General features: G+C 40.9%; 1 protein-coding gene and 1 pseudogene across 7 annotated transcripts in view; both read left to right on the forward strand.

Annotated features, from left to right (window-relative positions):
- PLD1 (phospholipase D1) overlaps positions 1-12114 on the forward strand; it is a 231114-nt gene that overhangs the window by 25344 nt on the left and 193656 nt on the right. The gene's annotated exons all lie outside the window — the stretch shown is intronic.
- LOC144579875 (RNA-binding motif protein, X chromosome-like) lies at positions 3991-5517 on the forward strand (annotated as a pseudogene). The gene has a single exon (XR_013528403.1). The product of XR_013528403.1 is annotated as an RNA-binding motif protein, X chromosome-like (transcript).

The raw sequence follows: 12114 nt of genomic DNA on the forward strand, positions 1-12114 counted from the left end.
ATCCACCACCTTTGGCCTCCCAAAGTGCTGGGATTACAGGTATGAGCCACCGTGCCTGGCCAAATTTTGTTCTTGAGGCTGATAATCAAACTATTTTTTTTGTTTGTTTTTAGAAAATATTTTTGTTCCCTTTTTTAAAAAGCAAGTTGGTTCTAGTAATATCTAAACTTCATTAAATTATCAGGGAAGAAGAATTTCCTTTCCTAAATGAGAATTCAGAGATAATATGCTTGCTGCTCCATAGAAGGTGGCTGTTCTTTAACTTGCACCAACTTTCCTCATTTGTACCATGCCCCCAGTGCACATACACACACCACACCTTACCATGAACATTAACGAGGGAATAGTGGCCTGCGTTTTATTTTGTGGGAATGATGTCATTCAAATGAGTTATCAAATATGCAAATCTATTTTAGATTCCTGGTGCACAAATCCATAACATTTTCTCCTAGGTTGATAATATAGTCATCAAGTTCTTTTTTTTGAAAGAGGAAAAAAGAAGAAAGAAAAAGAGAAAGAAAGAATGAAAGAGAGAGAAAAAAAAGAGGGAGAGAGAACGGGAATCTTGCTCTATTGCCCAGGCTAGAATGCAGTCTAAAAATGGGTATTAAAAACCTCTTTTATGCCAATAAATGTGCTTAACAATGGAGACAATAAGGGAGGAAAATAACAAACAAGCAGCCAACCGATATTTCATTTAAACCTGTGAAATGCTATGCAATTGCAGAGGAGTGATTTACTTCCAATTTTGTGTTCACTTTTAGAATAGGTGTGATGTGATACTGAGAAAAATGTATATTTTGTGGATTTGAGGTGGAGAGTTCTGTAAATGTTTATTAAGTTTACTTATTCCAGGTCTGAGTCCAAGTCCTGGATATCCTTGTTAATTCTGTGTCTCGTTGATCTGTCTAATATTGACAATGTAGTGTTAAAGTCTCCCACTATTATTATGTGGAGTTACCATTATGTAATGTCCTTCTTTGTCTCTTTTGGTCTTTGTTGTTTTAAAGTCTATTTTATCAGAGACGAGAATTGCAACTCCTGCTTTTCTTTTTTTCCTCTTTATTTGGTTGGTAAATCTTCTTCCGTCCCTTTGTTTTGAGTCTTTGTGTATCCTTGCATGTGAGATGGGTCTGGATGCTGCATACCAATGGGTTTTGGCTTTTTATCCAATTTGCCTGTCTGTGTCTTTTGACTGGGGCATTTAGTCCATTTAAATTTTGGATTGATATTGATGTATATGAGTTTAATACTGCCATTTGATCCTAGCTGACTGTTTTGCTGATTAGTTGATGTAAATTCTTCATTCTGGTGATGCTCTTTACCTTTTGGTGTGTTTTTGGAATGGCTGATACTAGTTGTTCCTTTCTATGTGTAATGCTTCTTTCAGAAGCTCTTGTAAAGCAGGCCTGGTGGTGATAAAATCTCTGAGTACTTGCTTGTTTGCAAAAAATTTTATTTTTCCTTCACTTATGAAGCTTAATTTGGCTGGATACGAAATTCTGGGTTGAAAGTTCTTTTCTTTAAGGATGTTGAATATTGGCCCCCACTCTATTCTGGCTTGTAGGGTTTCTGCTGAGAGATCTGCTGTGAGTCTGATAGGCTTCCCTTTGTGGGTAACCTGACCTTTTTCTCTGGCTGCCCTTAGTATTTTCTCCTTCATTTCAACCCTGGTGAATCTAACGATTATGTGCCTTGGGGTTGCTCTTCTTGAGGAATATCTTTGTGGTGTTCTCTGTATTACCTGGAGTTGAGTATTGTCCTGCTTTGCTAGGTTGGGAAAGTTTTCCTGGATAATATCCTGAAGAATATTTTCCAGCTTGGATTCATTCTCTTCGTGATATTCAGGTACACCTATCAAACGTAGATTAGGTCTTTTCACATAGTCCCATATTTCATGGAGACTTTGCTCATTCCTTTTTATCCTTTTTTCTTTATTCTTGTCTTCTCGTTTTAATTTCATTAAGTTGGTCTTCGACCTCTGATATCCTTTCTTCTGCTTGATCAATTCGGCTGTTAAAACTAGTGTATACTTTGCGAAGTTCTCGTATTGTGTTTTTCAGCTCTGTTAATTCACTTATATTCTTATTCTTGTTAGCATTTCATCAAACCTTTTTTCAAGGTTCTTAGTTTCTTTGCATTGGGTTAGAACATGTTCTTTTAGCTCACAGACGTTTCTTATTATCTACCTTCTGAAGCCTGATTCTGTCAATTCATCACACTCATTCTCCATCAGGCCTTGTTCTGTTGCTGATGAGGAGCTACGATCAAGTTCTTGGGTGCTGCATTTTGTACTGTCAACTCTTGCAGCATGAGAGAACCATAAGCCACTTGGGGGCACAGATACTTACTTAATGAAAAAAACAAAAGAAGTCATTGCCAAGGGAAAGTAATTTGATCACAAAAAAATAAGAGAAAATACTGAAGGCAGTTAGTCTATTCCAACAGTACGAATCCAGAAAGTAGTCCTGTATGGAGCAGAGAGATGACCATGCCCTACAGACATCTAATGTACCATACAGACTCAGTAAAACCCTGGCCAGGGGCCTGTTAGCTGGTACTTCGGCACAGGCTGCAGCCTGAGAGACAAAGGGGGCCGGAGGTGGACAAGCAGAATGGGCAGTGATTGGCAAGAGAATTCAACTGTAAGCTTTCCAGGGCAGAGTCCACATTTGGTTGACTTTCTGTTGTGTGCTGGGTGCCTAACACTCTGCTGTAGATATGAACTCAATAATATTTGTTTAATGAATGGCTGGCTGGATGAGTTGAGAGATTCTAGAAGGAATCTAACAGGGAATGGATGGACAGACTGGAAGGTTTAAAGCAGTGATAACTTACTGATGAAGGGAGTTAGCATGAGGCATCACTATGGAGGCATTGCATGTATTGAAAGATCTCTGATTGGCTGGAATGTTTGCATAAGAGATAAGAATTCATAAGGAAATTCCTATGTTACATAGTCTAGTAGCAATTTTGCCAGATGAGATATTTTGTTATATTATATATAAAATACTTTATTTGTATTTTGAATAAGTAATTAAACTACACAGAAGTTCAACTGACATGGAAGCTTAAATTACAAATTTTATGGTACCATCCTGAACAATAATGTTGCTTTGAGCAAAAGAAATTCTGAAATGCTGTTTGAGTCCTCAAACAGAATTCAATTATGATAAAAATATCTTAGTGTTCCTAATTCTTTATTCTGTCTAATTCTTTGAAATTAGGATAATTACATCTAATAATTTGGATATACAAGTATTAGCTTAGACAGCTCGCTTGCTGCATTTCTCCCTGGCTCTGGGCAGACAGGATTTTATAATGCAGAATCAGTCTAACCAGCCATTTCCAGATGGACTTGGGGGTGGCTGCTGCTTCGTTGAGAAAGACAATCTTATCAGATCTTTTCTTTATCTTCCTGGGCTCAGAAATTCACTTTCATTAGGTCAGCCAGGGATGAACGAACCCTACAGATTTGATCCACTGGGGATTGATGAAGACCAGGATAATAGTTAATTATTCTGAGAAACTGTTATTTCCAAATAGTTAGAATAGTTTATTGGTGGGTAACTATTATTCTGCCAGGAAAATCTGCCAGGAACCTATATTAAGGTGACAAGATAGTTTGGAGGGAGCCTGATGGCCTTAATCCTACAGTACTGTTTCCAGTTTGGAAAGTCAACCCAAGAAACATTTATTGAGGGTCTGCTGCATGTGAAGGAGAGGAAGCTGGCCGTTATTGAACCCCTCCTGTGTGGTAAGCACTGTTTAGTTCTTTAACACTTTGGTTTTTTACATGCTTGTTGCATTTAATCTCATTTAATGGGTAAATCACTGTGGAGAGTACAGGGCTGAAAGAAGCAGCCTCTAGTGCTAGGGACGTTCTAGACCTGTACTGTCCAGTATGATGTCCCCTAGCCACATGTGGTTATTTGAGAATTGAAATGTGGCCTCTCCAAGTTGAAATGTGTTCTAGGTTGTGCAGTAGTGCTAGCGGCTTCGCGTTTCGGTCCTCTGACCCGAAGCCGCTTTTGGTGCTAAGCTGCTAGGAAGCCCCTCTCGGCGAGCTTGTTGGAGCTTGAACCCATTGTCACCCCTCCGACTCACCAGCAAAAAAAAAAAAAAAAAAAATGGTTGAAGCAGATCGCCCAGGAAGGCTCTTTATTGGTGGGCTTAATACAGAAACAAATGAGAAAGCTCTTGAAGCATTATTTGGCAAATATGGATGAATAGTGGAAGTACTCTTGAGGAAAGACTGTGAAACCAACAAATCAAGAGAATTTGCTTTTGTCACCTTTGAAAGCCCAGCAGATGCTAAGGATGCAGCCAGAGACATGAATGGAAAGTCATTAGATGGAAAAGCCATCAAAGTGGAACAAGCCACCAAACCATCATTTGAAAGTGGTAGACGTGGGCCACCTCCACCTCCAAGAAGTAGAGGCCCTCCAAGAGGTCTTAGAAGTGGAAGAGGAGGAAGTGGAGGAACCAGGGGACCTCCCTCACGGGGAGGACACATGGATGACGGTGGATATTCCATGAATTTTAACATGAGTTCTTCCAGGGGCCACTCCCAGTAAAAAGAGGACTGCCACCAAGAAGTGGGGGTCCTCCTCCAAAGAGATCTGCACCTTCAGGACCAGTTCTCAGCAGCAGTGGAATGGGAGGAAGAGCTCCTGTATCACGTGGAAGAGATAGTTACGGAGGTCCACCTTGAAGGGAACCGCTGCCTTCTTGTAGAGATGTTTATTTGTCCCCAGGAGATGATGGGTATTCTACTAAAGACAGCTATTCCAGCAGAGATTACCCAAGTTCTCGTAATACACGAGATTATGCACCACCACCACGAGATTATACTTACCTTGACTATGGTCATTCCAGTTCACCTGATGGCTGTCCACCAAGAGGCTATAGCGATAGAGATGGATATGGTCGTGATCGTGGCTATTCAGATCATCCAAGTGGACGTTCCTACAGAGATTCATATGAGAGTTATGGGAACTCACTAGTGCTCCACCTACACGAGGGCCCCCACCATCTTATGGTAGAAGCAGTGGCTGTGATGATTACAGCAGCTTACGTGACGGATATAGTGGAAGTCGAGACGGTCACTCAAGCAGCCGAAGTGATCTCTACTCAAGTGGTCGTGATTGGGTTGCAGACAAGAAAGAGGGCTTCCCCCTTCCCATAGAATTCCCATAGAATCAGTACCCTCCTCCACGTGATTCCTACAGCAGTTCAAGCCGCGGAGCACCAAGAGGTGGTGGCCGTGGAGGAAGCCGATCTGATAGAGGGGGAGGCAGAAGCAGATACTAGAAACAAACAGAACTTTGGACCAAAATCCCAGTTCAAAGAAACAAACAAAAAGTGGAAAGTATTCTGTTATAACTACCCAAGGACTACTAAAAAGAAAAATTGCGTTACCTTTTTAAAATTCCCTGTTAAGTTCCCCTCCATAATTTTTATGTTCTTGTGAGGAAAAAAGTAAAACATGTTTAATATTAAAAAAAAAAAAAGAAATGTGTTCTAAGTGTAAAATAGACACTGGGTTTCCTAGTACACAAGAAATGTAAAATATCTCATTAATAATTTTTGTGTGGCTCACATTTTAACATTACACAGTATTTTGGATAAATTAGGTTAAAGAAACTGTCATTAAATTATTTTCATCTATTGTGCTTTTGGCGTGGCTACTAGAACATTTAAAATTGTATATGTGGCTCATATTTGTAATTCATACTGTATTCTCTTGGAACAGGGAACAGAATAGAGGTAAGATATGCATTGCTGAGGTCGGGGCTCCCTTCCAACCTTATGACAAGCATTTAAATTGGGGTAAACATTTCGAAGGATACTTTGGCAGTGTCCCACAGCGATAAAATCTGAATCTTCCCAGCAGTTACTATAGTATTCCTGTAGTACTGTATCTGTACTTCAGACACAGAATGCTGAGTTTAACATAGGTACACCTAATATTGTATTCAACTTTTCCTTATGATTCCCTCTAAAATAGATATTCATATGTCATTAGCTGCTAATTGACTATAATATGCTGGGCACTATGTGAGGTGTCCACCACAGTGGTAGGTAAATATGGAGATCCAGATTCAAATATTAGATGATTCTCTCTCAGGTGGAAGGTTCTAGAGCTATTCGCTATCTATAAGTAGCTATGATACCAGATACAAAGTGACAGATGCCTTATGTGTGGCAGGTAAAGAGCTTTGGTGGTTCGAGAGTGTGGTCACTGTCTGGCTTGGAGCCTGTTGAGCTGGAGCCTGAAGGACAATAGGACGTCCTTGGGCAAGATTGGGCAGGTTGCTGTGGTGGTGATCCAAGGCAGGGAACAGCAAGAGAAAGGCTCGGAGGTGAGACATTCTTTGGGAAGAATGGGACTAATTCATTTTCCTGGGACATGGCACATGTGCAGGGGAATGATAAGAGACTGGACTTGAAAAGTGGACGGCCAGGCTAGAGAATGTGGACATTTTTCCTGAGTACTTAAATGTCATTCAAATGGTTTCTTAAATACACAATTAGCAGTCCCTCTAAAATTATGAATGCCTGAAAGTGTGGTACTGTCTTTTTTTTTTTTCCTTTCTGAGAGTGAGCTTAGTTAGTGCTTACATGTTTTTAAAATAAATTCTGTTGAAATAATTACTTTGAGTCTAGTTTCTTCAGATCCTCCAAATGTGGTATTTGTTTTAGAACAAGTAGCAACATGTTCTTTTTAGGAATGCGAACTGTAAGACACAAAGAGATGTGCTGAGACAGGAGGATCCATTTTTCTCTGACAGCCAATTTGAAGAAGTGTTTAAAAAAGTATGCCAGCTCTTTATGTCTTATATTTTCCATTCTATGAAAGAAAAACACTTTCATAGAAATTGCTTTTAAGAATATGAAGTCAAATAATACCAGTGGGTCTTGAAAAGACCAAATGGGTACACATTGTCCCAACACAGAGAGTATAGATCAAGAGTCCTGAAAGTGCTGGAGAGGGTTCCAGTTTAGAGGATGGGCGGGGCACAGTGGCCCTAGCCCATCAAGCCCATTATCCCAGCACTTGGTAGCCTGAGGCAGGCAGATCACTTGAGCCAGGACTTTGAGACTAGCCTGCGCAACATAGGGAGACTCCATCTCTACAAAAACATTAATACAGAAACTAGCAGAGTGTGACGGTGCATGCCTGTAGTCCCAGCTACTCGGGAGGCTGAGGTGGGAGAATCACTAGAGCCCAAGAAGCAGAGGTTGTAGTGAACCATGAATGTACCACTGCACTCCAGCCTGGGTGACAGAGCGAGACCCTGTCTCAATAAATAAACGAGCAAGCAAGCAAACAAACCCTGTTTCAATCAATAAAATAAAAACAGGAGTCAGACATTTGGATTTAAATATCAGCTCTAACATCTGCTAACTTTTCTGCTCTGTCTTCTAATATCCTCAGATCCACAATTTTATGTCCACTCCTCTGACTCTGCCACCTTTTTGCTTTCCATCAATGCCCTGTGTAGTCTAACGTTCCTCTTTACCCCCCTTATCACTTGGTCCACTGTTGTGGTAACTCCACTTGCCTCCCTCCTCTTTCTATCCTACTCTCCTGGTTAAAATCAGGGTTATTCAGGCATAGCTCTGCACTTTCTTCCAAACAACGGAGCACATCTGGAAAACACACACACCACTCTGATGACATTAAATTAATCACTCTACCGTCCATCCCTGCCTCAACTGACACTCAGCCCTCTCTGGCAACCCTACTGCATTTCCTAGTAAATAGGAGATAGTTTCCTAGAAACTAAAAGCAGTTTCCCAGCTCCCATATCCTCCTGCATCCATCCATCATCTGTCCCCCATCCCTTTCTCTTTATCATGGACAAACGTGCGTCCTCCTGGTTGAGGTCCATTGCACCCCAGTGTATCCGGTCTGTTGCTCTCGCCTGTTCAGAACTCTGCTTCCACAGTATCTGCCCACTAGCTTCATTAAAGTTCCTCTTTTTACAGGATCATTCTTATTCAGACATTCTATAATGTCTTCCTTCTTTGCAAATACCTCCTCTTAATTCTTTATCTCCCTCCAGATTTGCCTCATCTTTGTTCCTCTTCAAAGCAAAACTCTGATAAGTTGTCTGTTTTCGCTGTCTCCAATTCCGTACCCCACACTCTCTTCTGACAATATCTTATAAACATTTCAAACATGCAGGAAAGTTGAAAGAATTTTCAGGTGAACACTTGTGAACCACCACCTAGACTCTACAATCCATAGTTTGCTTTATTGCTTGAATATACATCTCGTCACCCATCTATTGCTTTATCCTGTTGTCCCATTCAATTTATGTTTTAGATACATTTTAAAGTAAGTTGCAGGCATCAGGACACTCACTCCTAAACATTTCAGTGTACATATGGTTCATTTGCTTCCCTATTTGTTTCTAGTTCTCTTTCGAAGTAAAATTTTTAAACACTGAAATGCTCCAGTCTTTTTTTTTTTTTTTTTTTGAGACGGAGTGTTTCACTCTTGTTACCCAGGCTGGAGTGCAATGGCGAGATCTCGGCTCACCTCAACCTCCACCTCCTGAGTTCAGGCAATTCTCCTGCCTCAGCCTCCTGAGTAGCTGGGATTACAGGCACACGCCACAGTGCCCAGCTAATTTTTTGTATTTTTAGTAGAGACGGGGTTTCACCATGTTGACCAGGATGGTCTCGGTCTGTTGACCTCGGGATCCACCTGCCTCGGCCTCCCAAAGTGCTGGGATTACAGGTGTGAGCCACCGCGCCCGGCCCGAAATGCTCCAATCTTTAGTGTACCATTTAGAGTTCTGGAAAATGCAAGTACCACCTCTGCAATCCAAACCCTTTTCAAGGTACAGAACACAATCGTTGCCACATAAAGTTTCCTCATGTTCCTTCCCAATTCGCCTCCAGACCATCCTCTTATACTCTGCCAGAGGCAACCACTGTTTTGATGTGTTCCCCACCATATGTTATTTTTGCCTTTCTAGAAGATTATCAAAATGGAATCATACAGTATATGTATTCTTTCACGTAAGGCATTTTTCACTCAGTGTAATGTTTCTGAGATGTTTTCATACTATGTGTATCAGTAATTCATTCCTTTCTGAGCTGCTAAGTATCATTTTATTGTTTGATTATACAACAGGTTATTTATTCATTTTTTTATGGGTGGTTGCCTGAGTGGCTTCCAGGTTTTGACTATCATGAATGCCCCTTTTTGTGGCTGTGTTTTCTTTTCTCTTGGATAAATTCTTCGGAATGAAATGGTTGGGCCATAGGATAGCTGTATATTTAGTTTTATAAACAATGGCTAGAATTTTTTCTAAGCTCATTGCAGTTTCACACTTTGACCCTTGGTGAACGTAGTTTTACACGCTGACCCATGATGAATGAGAGTTATGCTCTCTCTGCATCCGTGCCAGCATTTGGGTTTGATGGTCTTTTTAACGTTACTTGTTCTGGTGGAGACGTAGCAGTACCTCATTGTGTGTTTCTTAAATTTCCTTGATGAATATTAACATTGAGCACTTTTTCATGTGTTTATTGATCACTAGTCTGTCTTCCTTTGTTGGTGTCCAGTAAACCTTTTGTTCACTTTTATCGAATTGTAGGCATTCATGATGTATTTGAAAATATTAGTTCTTTGTCAGATATATGATTTGCACATTTTTACTTCCAGGCTGTGGCTTTTTTAAACGGTGCCTTTAAATGGGTAGAAATTTTAAAAGTTGCCTATTGTTTCCTTTTATGTTGATTGCTTTCTGAGCCATAAGCTTTATAATTTTAGTTTTTACATTTATGTCTATGATCCATCTCAGTTTTTGAGTGTGGTGTGAGGTCAGAATTGAGACTTATTTATTTTTGCTATGTAGGGATTTAGTTATTTTAGCATCATTTGTTAATAAGTCATTTTTTTCTCTGTTGGATTTTTCTCTCACCTTCATGAATATTGAATGAGGATATAAGTGTGAGTCTATTTCTGAGCTCTCTTTTATGTCTCATTGATCTGTTTGTTGATACTGTCCTGGTACCGCATTATCCTGATTACTGTAGACTTAGTATGATGTTTTGAAGTCAGGTAGTGTGAAGTCCTCCAACTTTGGTTTTATTTTTTATGATTGCTCTGGATAGTCTAAATACTTTAAATTTCTATACACATTTTAGAATGAGATTATCAATTTGTACAAAAAAGTTGGATGAGATTATAACTGGGATGGTGTTGCATCTATAGATCAGTTTCTGGATAATAGAAAACTTAAAAATATTGGTATTTTAATCCATGAACATGGTATATCCACTTAGTTAGGTCTTTAATTTCTCTCAGCAATCTCTTGTCACATTCTCATTTGAGCCCACTTTTTAGGCTTTTGCATAAAATTCCCCTGAGCCCGCTCTTGAGGATACCAGTGACTTCCATGTTTCTACATCCCGTGGTCAGTTCTCAGACTTACCAAACCCCAGTCCTGAATCTCAGACTTATGTATCCAAGCCTCAGACTTACATGTCCAACTTCCTACTGCTCTTCATTTGGGTATCTAAACGTTCTCTCAAACTTAACCCACCCAAAATGGCACTCTTGATTTGGCCCTAAAACGTACTGTTTCTCCTCAGACCCCAGCACCCACAGTGTTCCCCAGCTGAATAATTAGACTGTCCTCCCTGCTACTCATTTGAGTCCTAGAGTGTTCTTGGCATCTCTCTTTCTTTCACACTCTGCCTCACAACCCACATCAGAAAATCTGCTTGGCCCTGTCTTCACAGTAGATCCTGGATCTGACTACTTCTCTTCATCTCCCACCTGGACTACTACAGTGTTCTCCTAAGTAGTTTGCCTTCTCTCAGTCTATTCTAGTCTTTTTTTATGTTTATTTTTCATTGAGACACAGTCTCTCTCTGTTGCCCAGGCGGGAGTGCAGTGGCACAATCTCGACTCACTGTAACCTCTGCCTCCCAGTTAAATCAATTCTCCTGCCTCAGCCTCTTGAGTAGCTGGGATTATAGGTGCCCACCAGCATGCCCGGATAATTTTTGTATTACAAGTCGAGAGGGGGGTTTCATCATGTTGCCCAGTCTGGTCTTGAACTTCTGACCTCAAGTGATCCACCTGCCTCAGCCTCCCAAAGTGTTGGGATTACAGGCATGAGCCACCGTGCCCAGCCCCTCTCAGCCTATTCTTTACCTACCGAACTTGAGTAATCTTTTCAAATGGCACAGGGTTTCAATGCCTTGATTAAATCCTTTCAGGGCCTTTTCATTATATTTAAAGAAAAAACCAAATGAAACTATGCAATGGTTTACAAAGCTGTACACGATCAGAACTCCCAGTTTCTTCTCTCACTACATCCTCTGCTGTCGCCCTTTCTTTCACAGCGCTGACTATACAGGCCTTTTTGTTGCTCTAGAATACACCAAGTCTATAGCCTTTGCAGTTTCTGTTTCTTCTGCCTGGAACCTTTTCCCAAGTGGTTCCATAGCCTGTCCCCTCTCTTTGTTCAGGTCTCTGCTCAAGTGTCATCTCCCCAGAGTGGCCTCTTCTGACCACCTTATCTAAGGAGTGTGCCATCTCCCCACTTATCCCATCTCCCTCCAGTCCCTTGCTCTGCTTTGGTTTTCTTTTTCTTTTTTTTTTTTTTTGAGACGGAGTTTCGCTCTTGTTACCCAGGCTGGAGTGCAATGGTGCGATCTCGGCTCACCGCAACGTCCGCCTCCTGGGTTCAGGTAATTCTCCTGCCTCAGCCTCCTGAGTAGCTGGGATTACAGGCACGTGCCACCATGCCCAGCCAATTTTTTGTATTTTCAGTAGGGACAGGGTTTCACCTTGTTGACCAGGATGGTCTCAATCTCTTGACCTCGTGATCCACCCGCCTCGGCCTCCCAAAGTGCTGGGATTACAGGCTTGAGCCACCGCGCCCAGCCCTCTGCTTTGGTTTTCTTAATAGCACTTAGTATTATCTGGCTTTATATATATTTGTTTTAATTTTTGATAGTCTGTCTTTCCTAATAGAATATAAACTCCCCAAAGATAGAAGTCTTCTGCTTTCATCATTAATGCTGATAGCAATGCCTGCCACGTAGTAGGTGCTAAGTACATGTGAAATGCCTGACCTT

The sequence above is a fragment of the Callithrix jacchus genome, chromosome 17 (assembly GCF_049354715.1).
Source record: "Callithrix jacchus isolate 240 chromosome 17, calJac240_pri, whole genome shotgun sequence".
Taxonomy (NCBI): domain Eukaryota; kingdom Metazoa; phylum Chordata; class Mammalia; order Primates; family Cebidae; genus Callithrix; species Callithrix jacchus.